Source organism: Apodemus sylvaticus, chromosome 2 (genome assembly GCF_947179515.1).
Source record: "Apodemus sylvaticus chromosome 2, mApoSyl1.1, whole genome shotgun sequence".
NCBI lineage: Eukaryota > Metazoa > Chordata > Mammalia > Rodentia > Muridae > Apodemus > Apodemus sylvaticus.
Window position 1 is genome coordinate 83260610 of NC_067473.1, and position 16864 is coordinate 83277473.

General features: G+C 37.6%; 1 pseudogene; it reads left to right on the forward strand.

Annotated features, from left to right (window-relative positions):
• Nucleotides 1–2807: 2807 nt before the first annotated feature.
• Nucleotides 2808–8736, forward strand: LOC127677936 (vomeronasal type-1 receptor 48-like; annotated as a pseudogene).
• The last annotated feature ends 8128 nt before the right edge of the window (nt 8737–16864 follow it).

The following is a 16864-nucleotide window of genomic DNA, read 5'->3' on the forward strand; positions in this document are numbered from 1 at the left end:
ATCCCAACTCAATTCTTCATAGAGTTAAAAAGAGCAATTCTCAAATTTATCTGGAATAACAAAAAACACAGGATAGTTAAAACTATCCTCAATAGTAAAAGAACTTCCAGGGGAATCCGTATCCCTGACTGTAGAGCAATTGCATTAAAAACTGCATGGTATTGGTAAAGTAACAGGCAGGATCTTTGACAAAGGAGCTAAAACCATCCAGCAGAGAAAAAAGATAGCCTTTTCAACAAATAGTGCTGGCTCATCTGCCAACTAGCGTGTAGAAGAATGTAAATCAATCCATTTTTAATCTCCTTGTACCAAGCTCAAGTCCAAGTGGATCAAGGACCTCCAAATAAAACCAAACACACTGAAACCAAAAGAATAGAATCTGGGGAAGAGCCTTGAGCACATGGGCACTAGGGAAAATTTCCTGAACAGAACACCAATAGCTTATGCTCTAAGATCAAGATTAAAAATGGGACCTCATAAAATTACAAAGTGTCTGTAAGGCAAAGGACACTGTCAATAGGGCAAAACAGCCCATCAAATTGGGAAAAGATCTATACCAACCCTACATTTATCAGAGGGCTAATATGTAATATATACAAAGAACTCAAGAAGTTAGACTAAGGAGAGCCAAATAACCCTATAAAGACATGGGTTACAGAGCAAAACAAAGAATTTTCACCTGAGGAATATCCAATGGCTGAGAAGCACCTAAAGAAATGTTCAACATCCTTAGTCATCAAGGAAATGCAAATCAAAACAACCCTGCGATTTTACCTCATACCAGTCAGAATGGCTAAAATAAAAATGTCAGGTGACAGCAGGTGCTGCCGAGGATCAGAAGAAAGAGGAACTCTCCTCCACTGCTGGTCGGATTTCAAGTTGGTACAACTACTCTGGAAATCAGTCTGTAGGTTCTTCAGAAAACTTGGCATAATACTACCAGAAGACCCTATTATACCACTCCTGGGCATATACCTGGAGGATTCTCCAGCATGTAATAAGGACACATAGTCCACTATGTTCATAGCAGCCCTATTTATAATTGTCAGTAGCTAGAAAGAACACAGATGTCTCTCAATCAATGAATGGCTACAGAAAATGTATATTTACACAATGGAATACTACTAATCTATTAAAACAATGAATTCATGAAATACTTAGGTAAATGAGAAGAATTTGCAAATATCATAAGTGAGTTAACCCAATAACAAAAGCACACATATGGTATGCAGTTACTGATAAGTGGATATTAGCTCAGAAGCTTAGAATAACTGAGACACAATTCACATATCAAATGATGCCCAAGAAGAAGGAAGAACAAAGTATGGATACTCTGGTCCTTCTTAGAAGGTGGAACAAAATATCCACAGAAGGAGATACAGAGAAAAAGTATGGAGCAGAGTCTGAGGGAAAGACCATTCAAAGACTACACCAACCAGTGATCCACCTAATATACAGTTACAAAACCCAGAAACTATTATCTATGCCCACAAGTACTTGCTGGCCAGAGCTGGATATAGCTGTCACCTGGGAGGCTCTACTAGTTCATGACTAACACAGAGGGGGACACTCTCAGCAAGCCATTGAACTGAGCACTGAGTCTTCAATAGAGGAGCTAGAGGAAGGACCCAAGGAGCTGAAGGGGTTTGCAGCACCACTGGAGGAAAAACAGTATGACCCACCCAGGACAACCAGTGCTCCCAGGCAAAAAACATCAGCAAAAGAGTACACATGGAGTTACCCATGGCTCCAGACATATAGGCAGCAGAGGATGATCTTGTTAGACACCAAAGGTAGGAAAGGCCCTTGGTCCTGGAAAGACTTGATGCCATAGTGTAGAGGAATACCAGGACAGTGAAGCAGGAGAGGGTTGATTGGGAAAGGGGAGATGGCTTGTGGGCAGGGGAAGGAGAACCAGGAAAGGGGAAATCATTTCAAATGTAAATAAAGAATATATCTTATAAAAATCCTCCTTCTGTTTGTATTTTGTGAAATTATTTGAGGAGTATTGGTGTTAACTTACCTTTGAAAGTATACTCAAATTTTAAATCATCTTTTCTTTCTTGGAGAATCTTTCAATGACTGGTTTAAATTTTTAGAGGTTATTGGTATATTCGAGTTGTTTAACAAATTTTGTTTTAACTTTGGTAAGTAGTACCTATTGAGAAAATTGTCCATTGTTTTATATTTTCCAATTTTGTGTACTGCAGATTTTAATGTATGACCTAATGATTCTTTGTATTTCCTTGGTGTCTCCTGTTATGTGCTTTTTTCACTTCTAGTTTAGTTAATTTGTATATCCTCTATGTGTCTTTTAGTTTGGATAAGGATTTTTAAAACTTGTTGATTTTCTTATTAAAGAACCAACTCTTTGCTAACTCATTTATTCTTTGTATTTTTCTCTTTGTTTCTATTTGATTGTTTTTAGATCTCGGGGTTCTTTCTGCACTGTCTCATCTTGACAGACTTGCTTTGTTTTGATTTAGAGCTATCAAGAGTGTTATTAAATTTGCTGGATCTCTACAATTATCATTTATTTATTTATTCACTTTACATTGTGATAGCAGCTCTCTTGTCTCCTCTCCTCCCACTCCAACCTTATAAATCCCCCCATTATCACCTCCTCCTTTCCTCAGATAAGGGGGAGCATTCCTTGAGTACCATCCCTCCCTGGGGATGCCAGTTGGAGTAGGCCTAGCCTATCCCCTCCTATTGAGTACAAAATAGGCAGTGCAGTTTAGAGAAGGGATCCAATGGCAGGCAACAGTGTCAGGGAAAGTTTCCATTCCAATTGTCTGGGGACCCTCATGAAGACCAAGCTGCGAGTCTGCTATGAATGGGTAAGAGGCCTGGTGCCAACTGCTGTATCCTCCTTGATTGGTCATTCAGTCTCAGTGAGCCCCATGAGATCAACTAGTTGACAGTGTAGCAGTTCTAGTGGTTTCTTTGCTCCCTCTAACTAGCTGATTTCTATTTCCTATTGTTCCACAAAAATCTCCAATCACCTCCTGATGTTTAGCTATGGGTCACTGCGTCTGTTTCTATCCAGTGCTGGATAAAGCCTGTCAGGAGACAGTTATGCTAGAAGCCCATCTGCAAGCAAAGCAGAGTACTATTAATATTGTCAGTAATTGGCTCAGTAACATGTGATGTATCTCAATTTAGGCTAATCATGACCTGGCTACTCCCTCAATCTTTTTTCCATCTTCATCATTGCCAATCTTTTAGACAGGACTAAATTTGGATTAAAAGTTTTGGGAGTAGTTTGATGTTCCCTTCTTTATATTAGAAGCCTGCAGGGTTTAAGAAAATGGCTGGTCAGTCTCCACAACGATTTCTGTTATGAGTCTCAGCTAGAAGCATTACCATAGATACCCTGGGACTCTCTTGACTTAGGTCTCCAGCTACTCCCACAATTTCCCTCATAGGTTACCACTCTCACTCCCAGTCCTCTCTTCACCCTCTTCCTACACCTGATTCCCATCCCTATCACTATCTTCATTGTACCTCCCATGCAGTTCCCTCCCTCTGTTCACCTCCTACAATTATTTTGTCTCTTCATCTAAGAGAGATTCACTCATCCTTCTTTGGGCCTTCCCTATTTACTTAGTATCTTTTGGTCTGTGGATTGTAGCATGGTAATCCACTACATTATGGCTAATGTCCACGTAAAAGCAAGTGCAAACTATGCATGTCTTGCTGGGTTTAGGTTATCTCACTCAAAGCCATGTATTCAATTGCCTATATTTGCTTGAAAATTTCATGATATCCTTGTTTTTAATACACAAATAGTATTCTACTGAGTAATGATCTATATTTTCTTTATCCAGTCCTTAATTAAAGGACACCTAGGTTATTTCTAGTTGCTGTATATAATGAATAAAGCTGCTATAAACACAGATGAGTAAGTGTCCTTGTATAGAGTGGAGCATCTGTTGGGTTTATGCCCAGAAGTAGAATAGTTCAGTCTTGGGGTAGAATTATTGTCATTTGTTTCTAAAAACAAAAAAAAAAAAAGAAAAAGAAAATTGTCTCTAAAGTGGTTTTACCTATTTGCACTCCCATCATCAATGGAGGAGAGTTCCCCTTCATCCACAGCCTCACCAGTAGGTGCTGACTTTTGAAATTTTGATCCTAGACATTTTTATGGGTGTAAAATGGAATCTCAGAGATGTTTTGATTTACATTTCCTGATCAGAAAGGATGTTGAACATATCTTTCAGTGTTTTTCAGCCATTAGAGATTCCTCTGTTGAGAAACATCTGGACAACTCTCTACCCTAGATTTTAATTGATTTATTTAGCTGGTTAGTGTCTAAATTCTTGAGTTCTTCATATATTTTGAATATTAGTCCTTTGTCAGATGCATTGTTTGTGAACAGCTTTTCCAATTATAGAAGATTTACTTAGCCTTGCAAAACTTTTTCAGTACCATGAGGTTGTATTTATTATTTGTTGCTCTTAGTGCATGAGATATTGTTATTCTGTTCAGGAATTTATCTCTTTTGTAAATGTTTTGCCTGGCATAATAAATATGGATCTATTTGCATTCTTCTGCAGACCGAAATCCAGTTATACTAGGATGAAGTATTTAAGATGTTTTCTTTTTTGCATATTATTGTTTGGGCTTCCTTGACAAAAATCAAGTATCCATAAGTATGTGGTTTATTTCTAGGACTTCAGTTCTATTACATAGATGAACCTATCTGATTTCAGACCAATATTATGGGATTTTTTAGTATTGCTCTGTAGCAGAGCTTGAAATCAGAGGTAGTAACTCTTAAAGAACTTCTTTCCTTTCCTTTTAATGGACTTTAACTATACATTTACGAATTGAAATTAAAAGCTATCCTAGTTTTTTTTGTTGTTGTTGTTTTGCCATATGAAATTGAGAATTATTTTTTGAATATCTGTTACAAAATGTGTTGAAATTTTAATGGGAATTGCACTGAATCTCTAGATTATTTTTGATAAGATGGCCATTTTCATTATGTGGATTCTACCAATACATGAGCTTGGGAATTCTATCCATCTTCTGATATCTTTCTTAAGAGACTTGAAGTTTTTATCATACAGAATTTTCACTTGCTTGGTTAGAGTTACACCCAGATATTTTATATTATTTGTGGCTTTTGTGAAGGGTGCTGTTTTGTGAATTTCTTTCTCAGCCCATTTATTTATTTTATTTTCTATAATACTTTGTTTACATTCCAAATGATTTCCCCCTTTCCCAGTTCCCCCCTTCCCATATGTCCCATAAGCCTTCTTTGCTCCATCCATTCTCCAATCACCTCCTTCCTTTTTCTCTGTCCTGGTACTCCCCTACAATGCTAGCTCAAGCCTTTCCAGTCTCAGGGCCCTCTCCTTACTTCTTCATGGGAGTCATTTGTTATGCTAATTGTGCCTTGGGTATTCAGTGCTTCTGGGCTAATTAATATCCACTTATCAGATATTACATTCCATGTGTATTCTTTTGTGATTGGGTTACCTCACTTAGGATGATATTTTCTAGTTCCAACCATTTGCCTAAAAGTTTCATGAGTTCATTGTTTTTAATTGCTGAGTAGTATTCCACTGAGCTTTTATTTGTTTAAAATTTATTTATTTGATTTTACATATAGGAGTGTTTTGCTTGCATGTATGTCTGTGTACCGCGGGGTGATATTTACTCCAGAAATAGAGTTACACATGGTCAGGACCCACCATGTCTGTGCTGGGAATCTGATCCACACACTTCACAAGAGTTAAAAATGCTATTAATTACTAATCCTGGAGCTTAAACACAAAACAAAACAAAAAACAAAACAAAACAACATCACAGCACAGCTATTATAAAAGCATGTTGATGAGGGACTTAGATGTGTGGCTCCGAAAATTGGGATGAATCCATTAATTTATTAGACTAAGCTTTTAAGAATCAAAAATCATGTAACTGTGAAATGTGTGATCTATCATGTTATATTCATGGGAATTTTATAGTATGGTCTCTTCCACTAACTGTTGCATTATTTTTCTACATACAAGCATGTATGTGTCTATGTATGTGGAACTTTTGAGTGAACTTGAAAAGATAATTGTACAGCCCTTTTCCTGCAAGCTTTGAATCACTGTAATCATTTTCTACTTCTTTATCACAAAGCTGATTTTATGAAACTGAGTTAAATCAAGCCAATAATAACTTGGTCCTGGTAACCAGGCCAAATAACTTGCATATGCACCAAAATTAAGACTGTTGAGTGAAATTGTAAAGAGCATCTGGGTGTTGGTGATGTATGATAGCATGGATCCTTATTCCCACTCTATGGGAATGAATCTCTTTTAAACAAAAATTCCAAACAGCATCACTATATGGTAATCTTCACCAAGTTCATGTTTGTCACAATGTATGGAAGATAGGGTATGTTTTACCATCCCATAATATCTCTTGCGGAGGCTCCAATGTCCACTTCTTCAGATGTGAATATGTAGTCTGTAGTAACTACAGAAACAAGGAAAGCAAAATGGGACCATTTGGGGGATAGAAGTGAGGGTGGGAGCAGTGGAGAGCAGACTAGCCGGCTACAGGTATCTGAGCAGGAAAATGGAAGGGACAGGGCTCCTTAGGAGGAAAAAAGGCAGGTAAATGCAGAAGTGGGGAGGAAAGTAAAGGAGAGTAGCACCAGGACACAAGTGATCAACGAGGGAAATGGAAAACTATGTGGATTCTTTGGTAAGGAGGAGAGAGATAAATACAGGAAGAGAAGGGGGTAAGGGAAATTAACAACATGGGATGCTGAAAAGGTCATAATGAAACATCTGGTTAATGATTTACCCACCCAAGTTCCCCCAAAAAATTTTAAAAATTTTAAAAATTAGTTCCTTAAGTATGAATTGAAGTTCAGAAATGGTTTAAATTTGAAGGGAATTAAAATGGAAGCCATCTAGGCCCTATTAGAACCATGATGTTTAACATAACTAATAGTGTCTGGAAGGTACACTAACGGTCCTCTATTGTATCTATGTCTTTAATTCTAGATTCTGATAATGTAAGATTTTATGGGAAACAAATCATTAAAAGAGATGGATTAAGACAGAGCTTTGCTGATTAAAACTGTCATATTATCATGAATTATGACTGGGAGTTCATTAGAATTTTGAGTAAAAATATGGATAATTCAAGATAGAACATAGTAATATTGTACAATATGATGCATTATCATGATTTTTTTGGATATCTTTTATGATTTTCTTTCAGCTAGCTGAACAATTGTGCAAATGTGATTGATCTTCTATGCTCATTACTACAGTTTTAGTTGTGAAGTATAAAATAAACCAATTTAAAGGAATAGGGTTGAATTTCTAAGGTATGATATGCAGGTACAATACAGAAACACAAAGTATGTGTTCTTTGTAGATATGAATCTAAATGCATTTATTGTCTATAATAGTCTATATAGGAGATGCTTGGAGGGTATAAAGAAATGTAGGCTCTATCTACTTTGAAACATCAAAAAGTGAAAGAGATAGTAAAGAGATACTAAAGAATTAGTAGGGAAATATAGAATGATTATATAACCATACTGTGAAGCAAATCACCAGTTTGATATATAAGATTTTTTCAGATATATGAAATAGACTTCCATTAAGCTTTTAAGATGAATACACTTTCCATTTATGTCTTCAATCAAGAATTTTCTGGAAAGACTCAGTGAAACAGTATTCGGCAAAACCAGTACGGGGAAGTGGGAAGGGGTGGGTGGGAGGACAGGGGAAGAGAAGGGGGCTTACGGGACTTTCGGGGAGTGGGGGGGCTAGAAAAGGGAAATCATTTGAAATGTAAATAAATTATATCGAATAAAAAAAAAGAATTTCCATTATTTCCAATCTGGACTAGGACTCCTAGACAATATGTTTGTGCTGAGTTTCTATATTTTCATAATCCTAGGTCACAGACCTAAGCACATGGACTTGATATCCTGTCAAATGACTTTTGTTCACATAGTTATGGCCCTCAGTGGAGGGGATATTTGGCTTGCAGACATATTAGAGTTTCTGAATCTTGAGAATGACTTCAAATGTAAGGCAACTTTTTATATAAGCAGGGTGATGAGAGGCCTCTCTATCTGCACCACCTGCCTCCTGAGTGTGGTCCAGGCTGTCACTATCAGTCCCAATACTTCACTGCTGGTAAATTTTAAATGTAAACTAAAAAATACATCAACTATGCTGTCTTCTATTTTTGTCTTTCAATTTGTCCTTCAGCAGTCACCAGCTCTCCTCCATTGGTGCTTATACCAATGTGAGTGACACCAACCAGATGACAGTCAGTAAATACTGCTCACACTTTCCCATGATCAGCATCATCAGGGCATTGATTTTAACAGTTACAACTTTAAGAGATGTGTTTCTTGTCAGAGTCATGCTAACCACAAGCACATATATGGTTATAATCTTGTTCAGACATCAGAGGCAATGCAAGGATCTTCATAGCATCAGGCACCTGAGGGCCTCCCCTGAGAAAAAGGCAACCCAGACCAGCTTGGTGCTAGTGGTTTTCTTTGTGGTCATGTACTGGGTGGACTTCATCATCTCATCCACCTCAGTCCTGTTGTGGAGCTATGACCCAGTCATCCTGACTGTTCAGAAGTTTGCAATGAATGCCTATCCCACAGTTACTTCTTTGATACAAATCAGTTCTGATTACAGAATAATCAATGTGCTGAAAAACTTGCGGCTAACATGCTACCAGGATTTTTAAAAGAGTTAATTCTCTTTTTTAAAAAAAATATTTTATTTCATTTTACTTTATTTCATTTTATTTTAATGTATGAGCATGTGTGCATTCCTGGTGCTCATAGAGGTAGTAGGAGGTAGTTGGATTTCTTGGAAATGGAGTTAGCAATGCCTGTAAAGAGTTATTTTGTTCTAGCCTCAATTATTTTTTTAAATGAAACAGATTCATTTAAAACTTTTTAATAATTCAAGTTGCAAAACAATATTTTATACGATTTAAATACAATTTGTGGTATCATATATTCTTTTAACATTTCTGCTCCATTACAATTCATATCATAAATGTTTTTCTGATTCTGACTTTACTCTAAAGAATTTCTGACTTATTGTGACTTTTTTTTTATTCGATATAATTTATTTACATTTCAAATGATTTCCCCTTTTCTAGCCCCCCCCCCACTCCCCGAAAGTCCCGTAAGCCCCCTTCTCTTCCCCTGTCCTCCCTCCCACCCCTTCCCAGTTCCCCGTTCTGGTTTTGCCAAATACTGTTTCACTGAGACTTTCCAGAACCAGGGACCACTCCTGCTTTCTTCTTGTATCTCATTTGATGTGTGGATTATGTTTTGGGTATTCCAGTTTTCTAGGTTAATAACCACTTATTAGTGAGTGCATACCATGATTCACCTTTTGAGTCTGGGAGTCTGGATTACCTCACTTAGTATGATGTTCTCTAGCTCCATCCATTTGCCTAAGAATTTCATGAATTCATTGTTTCTAATGGCTGAATAGTACTCCATTGTGTAGATATACCACATTTTTTGTATCCACTCTTCTGTTGAGGGATACCTGGGTTCTTTCCAGCATCTGGCAATTATAAATAGGGCTGCTATGAACATAGTAGAGCATGTTCGCGCTCCCCGAAAGCACCGGGAGAGTCTGTTGTGCTAATAACCTCCTGGGCGGGTTGACACACAGATGGCCCACCAAGCCGCCCAGTTCTTGGGGTCAGTCCTGTGCCTTTTGGGGCCTAGACCCCCGTTTTGTTAGCCTCAGGCTACGCTTGTTAGCAGTCTCTGCCCTCCCGAGCACTCTGGGTCCTGTAAGCAAAATGGCGGCGCGTGCGCCGGCCAGGGCAAAACAAAACTCCTGGCTGGGTTGGCGCCCCGATGGCCACTTGAACAGCCCAGGGCCTGGGTGCAGGCCAACGCCCGTCAGGCTCAGACCCCTGCGGTGTTGGGCCTAGGATTATGTTTGTGTACCTCAGTCTGACCGATCTCTGGAGCCCGGAATCAAGATGGGGGTGAGTCTCTCCTGACTGGCGGGAAGCCGAGTTCTGAAGTGGCTTCTGTGCAGCGAAAGGCTCCGCAGAACCGCAGCTGCTTGCCGCCCGGCTGGTCAGCGAAGGTCAGTGATCGTGGGCGCAGGGCCTAACTGAACCCTGTGTCGCCTTGGTTCCACTGCTGATGGCCCTTCAGCTGGACCAGCTACTGCTACCGCCGCCACCGCCGCCGCCGCCGCCGCCCTCAACCTTATTGTGACTTTTTAAGTATATCTTTTGAAAATGTCTCAATTTAATATAAATCATCAAGAATAGTTTTAAGATCCAATTGTAGTTTTAATTCTGTTTCCTAATTATTATTTTTATTCTCTCATACAGTACTTCCTGTCCTCAGTTTCCCATCTCTCCTCTCCTTCCAATCCCTCTGCACCAACTTCTCTCTCTCCCAAATCCATTCCTTTTCCTCTTAGAAGAAAAAGAGAAGTTCTCCCAAGGATCTTAACTGAACAAGGTAAAGCAACGTATAGTTAGACTTGGTACAAACCCTGTTATTAAGGCTAGTTGAGGCAACAGACTAAGAGAAAAATAAATCCCCAAACATAAGCAAAAGAATCAGAGACACTCTCCTTCCATGTTAGGAATCCCATAAGAACCCACAAACTGAACAATTATCATGTATATACAGAATATCTAGCTCAGACCCATACTGGGTCCATATTTGTTGCTTCATTCTCTGTGATCCCTTGCGATCTCTGCATAGTTCATTCTGTGAGCTGTGTTCTCCTGGTGCCCTCAACCTCTCTGCCTCCTAAAATCCTTTCTACTTTTCAGCTATGGATTTTCCCCTGGCTCTGCCTCTTCTTTGGCTATGGATCTCTGCATCTGCTCCCATCAGTTGCTGCATGATGCTTCTCTGGTGACAATTGGGATTGGCGCTAATATCTGAGTATTGTAAAACATCATTAGGGATCATTTCATTGATATTTTTCCAGTTGTTTTTGTTTGTGTCCTGGGTCTGTGGTCTGTCCTCTCTCTGGTTCCTGGTGATGCAGGTAGCATGGGATCCCTCAAGGGCTCTGGTTCTAAAGTTGTACCAGACATTGGTTAATCACTCCCACAAGTTCAGTGTCACCATTACCTCAAGACATTTTTCAGGCAGGACAGATTATAGGTAGAAAGTTTTGTGACTATGTTGATATCCCAATCCCTCTCCTATGAGCCTTGCCTTATTATCGAAGATTACCAGTTCAGGATCTGAATGCCACATTATTAGGAAATTTCACTAAGATCACTCTCATATATCTTCGGGAGCTTCCACTTAATTGGGTGTCTATATCGCCTCTCTCTACTGTCCTGTAATTCCAGTCATCTATCTTAATACTCTCCCTCCATTCTTCCCATTCTCTGCCTGATCACCTCTGTTCTGATCCCTACCGTTCCCCATGTTTACCTGCAATTCTATTCTATTTCTCATTATCAGAGAGATTCATGCACTCTGTGTTACTTCACCTCTCTGGGTCTGTGCATTGAAGCATGATCATCTATTATTTTATAGTTAGCATTCGCTTATAAGAGAGAGCACACCATATTTGTCTTTTTGAGTCTGGATTACCACACTTGAGATGATTTTGTTTTTCTAGTTCTATGCATCTGCCTACAAATTTCATGATGTGATTATTTTTAACAACTGAATAATAGTCTATTGTGTATATTTGCCACATTTTCTTTTATCCATTCATAGGTTGAGAGTCACCTATGTTATTTCCAGTTTCTGCCAATTATTAATACAACTGTTGTGTACAGAGTTGAACAAGTGTTCTTTTTGCTATTGGTTTGCTGTACATTGCTTTTATTTTGTTTAGATATGCATCCTTGATCTCTCTAAAACTCTCAACATGAAGGGGGTTTGGATTTGGTCAGAGCCCTTTTCAACATCTAGTGAAATGATCATGTGATTTTTTTTCTATCAGTTTGTTTAAATGGTGGATTATGTTGATAGGTCTTCATATGTTGACCCATCTTTGCACTCCTGGGAGAAAACCTCTTTTACCAAGGAGGATGATGTTTCTGATGTGTTGTTGGATTCATTTGCAAGTATTTTGTTGATTAATTTTGCATCCATGTTCATAAGGGAAATTGGTCTGAAATTTTCTTTCTTTGTTGAGTCTTTGTGTGGTTTAGGTATTAGGGAGGCTCTGACCACATAGAATAAGTTTAGCAATATTTCTTCTGTTTCTATTCTTTAATAATTTGAGGAGTATTGGTGTTAGTTCTTGTTTCAAAATCTGGTAGTATTCTACACTAAAACTTCTGTCCCTGTGATGGTGCTATTGTTGTTGATGTTGTTGGAAGAATTTTAATGCCTACTGTGAACTTTGATCTTTGTGCTGCTTACATTGTGTCCCATAAGTCTGGGTATGTTTGACATTGATTTTTATTGAACATTTTCTAGGAAGTCTGTGAGGTTTTTTTTTTTTATTTCTGTCTTGACTCAGTATTCATTCAGATGAGAGTTGTTAAATAAATTTCCATGAGATTGTGCACTTTCTGTTGTTTCTGTTGTTGATGATATCCAGCTTTACTCTGTGGTCATCTGATAGGATGCAAAGTGTTATTTCAGTTTTCTAATAACTGTTGAAACTTGCTTTGTAACCACGTATATTGTCAATTTTGAGGAAAGTTCCCTAAGTTGCTGAAAAGAGGGTATTTCCTTTCTGTTTGGGTGAAATTTTCTGTAAATATATGCTTGGTCTACTTGATTCATAACATGTTAGCCCTAGAATTCCTTTGTTTAGGTTTTTCCTTGATGTCTTGTGTGTTGGTAATAGTAAGGTTTTGAACTCTCCCATTATCAATGTATGGTTTAAGCTTTAGTAGTGTTTCCTTTTCAAGCATTATGCTCTTTCACTTGAAAGATCTTCCTAGTGAATTTTGCTTTGATGAATATTTAGTATTCTTCCCCATTTCTTTTTATTGATTTTGATTTGAGGCCTACAGAGGTATTAGAATTGTTACACCAGTTTTTTCTAAAGAAACTTTCTTGGAAAATCTTTTTTCAAACCCTTTACTCTATGGTAATGTCTATCTTTGATGTTGTGGTGTGTTTCTAGTATTCAATAGAAGGATAGATCCTAGTTTTCCATTTATTCTTTTAGCCTGTGTCTTATTATTGGGGAATTTTATCCTTTGATATTGAGAGATATCAATACCCAGTGACTGTTTTTTCATGTTATTTTTGGTGGTGGTGGTGGTGATGGTGGTTGTTGTGGTAATAGTGGTGGTGGAGTTGAGGTGTGTGTGTGTGTGTGTGTGTGTGTGTGTGTGTGTGTGTGTGTGTGTGTGTGTTTCTCTTCTTTTGGTTTGCTCACATGAGATCATTTATTTTCTGTTTCTGTGGGTATAGTTAATTTCCTTGGATTAGAAAATTCCTTCTAGTCCCTTTTGTATGGCAAAATTTCTGGATAGATGCTGTTTAAATTTAACCTTATCATGGAATAGCTTGTTTTCTCCATCTATGGTAATTGAAAGTTTTCTGGGTAGAGTAGTCTGGGATGTGGTTTCAGAGTTGTGGGACATTTGTCAAGGCCTTCCAGGCTTCTAGAGTTCTGTTGAGAAGTTGATGTAACTCTAACACATCTGGTTTTATATGGAACTTGGTCTTTTTCCTTTGTAAGTTTTAATAAGCTTTCTTTGTTCTGTACATTTAGTGTTTTGATTATTATATGGTGAGGGGAATTTCTTTTCTGGTCCAATGTATTTGGTTTTCTATAGGCTTCTTATACCTTATAGGCATCTCATTCTTTAAATTAGGATATTTTTGTTCTATGATTTTGTTAAAGATATTTTCTGGGCCTTGAGTTAGGATTGTTCTCCTTCATATATTTCTCTTACTCTTAGGTTTGGTCTTTTTATAGTGTCCTGGATTTCCTGGATGTGTTTTGTAAAGATGTTTTATTTAGTAATTCCTTTTACTGGTGTATTTATTTGTCTTTTTTATTTTCCATGCCTCATCTTGTCTCTTCTATCTCTTATAGTCTGTTGGTGATCCTTAAGTCTGTAATTCCTCTGTGCTTACCTAGATTTCTCATTTGCAGAATTCAAGAATTCACTCATTGGTGTTTTCCTTAATGTTTCTATTTCCATTTTCAGGTCTTGAACAGTTTTATTCATTTCCTTCAACTGTTTTTTTTTTTTTTTGGGGGGGGGGCTTATCTTAAAGGATTAATTCATTTCTTCTAACTTTTGTTTGCCTTTTCTTATATTTCTTTAAGGTATTTATTCATTTCCTATTTAGGAAACTCTATCATCTTCAACTTTGTTTTACTGTCATTTCCTTGTGTTTCAGCTATGTTGGTGCATTGAGGGGTTACTATTGTAGAATTTTTGAGTTATGGTGGTGACATATTGCCCTGGCTATTGTGGACTGTGTTCTTATAGTGACGTCTAGGCTTCTGAGTTTAGGGTAATAATAATTCTAGTATCAAGTTCTGAGTTTGTTTTGTTCAATGGGTGTTTTTTCCCCTTGATTTCTGTTTCCTCACTAATCTTCTGGCCTAAATAGCCTGTCATTGAGTAGTCAGAGGGGTTCAATCCAATTCAGAGGCTGGATTTCTGATGGCTGGCATGGCCTCTGGTCCATCAGGGAGTTCTCACCAGGAGGTAGGGGCCTGGGTATGATGATGGGGAGTGGTGGGATGATTGGGTGTAGGCTGGCTGAGCTCTGAGTGTTAACAGCATTTAGGCAGGTGTGTTACCTGAATATCTGGTGGCCAATGTGGCATCTGGTCAAACAGGGGACCTCTGCTGGATTTGGAGTACTGGTGGAAGGAATGGCCTCTGTTCCATCAGGGTACCTCTTCTAGAATTGGGGACTAGATATGGTAATAAGGTAGGATAGGATGGTTAGGTTATTCTGGCTGGGCACTTGGGGAATATGGATGGTCAGTGGTCAGTGGGATTACCTGGGATTCTAGGTGCCTCCCTAACATTTGTGGAGCAACAACTTCCTCCAGAGTCTTGGCCCAGGATCTATGGGTAACTTGTTTCCTGTTTCCTAATTATAATTTCTCTTCATCCATAATAATAGTATGACTTTAAATTTTCCATTCGTTTTACCATCATTAATAAAGTCCTATGTGAAAAGTTCATGTGCCTGTAAACTTTTCATCTACAGTTATGAAAATATTATTTGTAAATAAAATTCTTTTTACACAGACCTGTTGAAGTTCTAAAGGCAACCTTAGCATTGTTCTTCAGAAACCATTTACCTTGGGTTTTAACAGAGTATCTCTCCCTGTTATTGGGCTTACCAAATAAAGAACAATGAAATTTCCAGGTATTCTTTGCTTCTCCATCTTTGGGATTTCAAATGTGTTCCACTATACTCTGATTTAATTTTTTCTTATATTAAAATTTGATTTTTTGAAACAATATATTCTAATTAGAGTTTCCCTTTCCTTCCCAGTTCCTCCTCATGTTCCCACCATCTAGATCCATTTCTTTCTCTCCTTAGAAAACAAATAGGTTCAGGGCAGTGGCAGCACATGACTTTAATTTTAGCACTTGGGAAGCAGAGGCAGGTGTATTTCTAAGTACAAGGTCATCCTGGTCTACAGAGTGAGTTCCAGGACAGCCAGGGCTATACAGAGAAACCCTATCTCAAAAAATAAAAATAAAAAATTTAAAAAAAGAAAACATAGGCATCCACATAGCGATAATAAAATTAAACAAACTACCATAAGTTAAAATAAAACAACCCATTTTTATAAGACAAAACAACAAGAAAAAAACAAAACACACAAGAAACGCATAAATATGTAGAGACATACAAGTTCAGACCCACAAGAATCTCAAAAATAAAATTCAAAAAGATGAAATTTGTAGGCATATATATATATATACATGTATGTATATATATATATATATATATGTGTGTGTATACATATATACATATATATGTATACATATACATACACACAAACACACACATATATATATGTATGTGTGTGTGTGTGTATGTGTGTGTGACACCTGTAAGATACAAACAAAACAAATTAAACCAAAACCGAATGTCTTGACTCAATATTATCAGTGAAAGAACCCTCAAATATTCTATTTTCTGCTTGCCATCTATTCCAGGGTAAGGGATCTACAATTAAAAGTTTCCCCAGCACTTGGAGAAAACAAATTTTTCACTTGAAAGTGACTATCAGTTGGAGATTGCTTCTGCTCTAGGGATAGGTCCTTGTGTCTGCTTTTCCTTTCTACCCTAGAACTCTATTATTAGCAATTTCATTACACACACACACACACACACACACACACACACTTATGAAGCTTCTACTACATTAAGTTCTCATAATTCCCCTCTAATGTTAGTTAGTTTCCACTCTCCCTCCATGTAATCACATACTTGTCTCTTCTTCCATATCCCATTTCTGTTTAATCCACCCATTCTGCCCCATCCCCACTCTATACATACTACCTATTCTAGATCCCCTTCCTAAGGAAATTGATTTGTATCTCTTAGATCCTTATGGTATACCTAATTCTGTATCTATAATTCATATCTGTAATTTTATGAATTGTAGTTTGTTTATCAGTGACTTACAACTAAAATCCTCATATAAGTGAGCATATACCATGTTTGTCTATCCAGGTGTGGATTACCTCACTCCAGATGATTTTTCAAAGTTTCATCCCATTTATCTGTGACTGTGTTACTAATTTCTAGATATTATTAATAGAAAAGTAATGAGCATGGTTGAGCACAAGTTTTGTGCTCTCTGAAATAGAATAAATCATTTTTTGGGTATATACCCAGGAGTGGTATAATCTGATCTTGATATAGATAGTTTCTTAGTCTCCTAAGGAA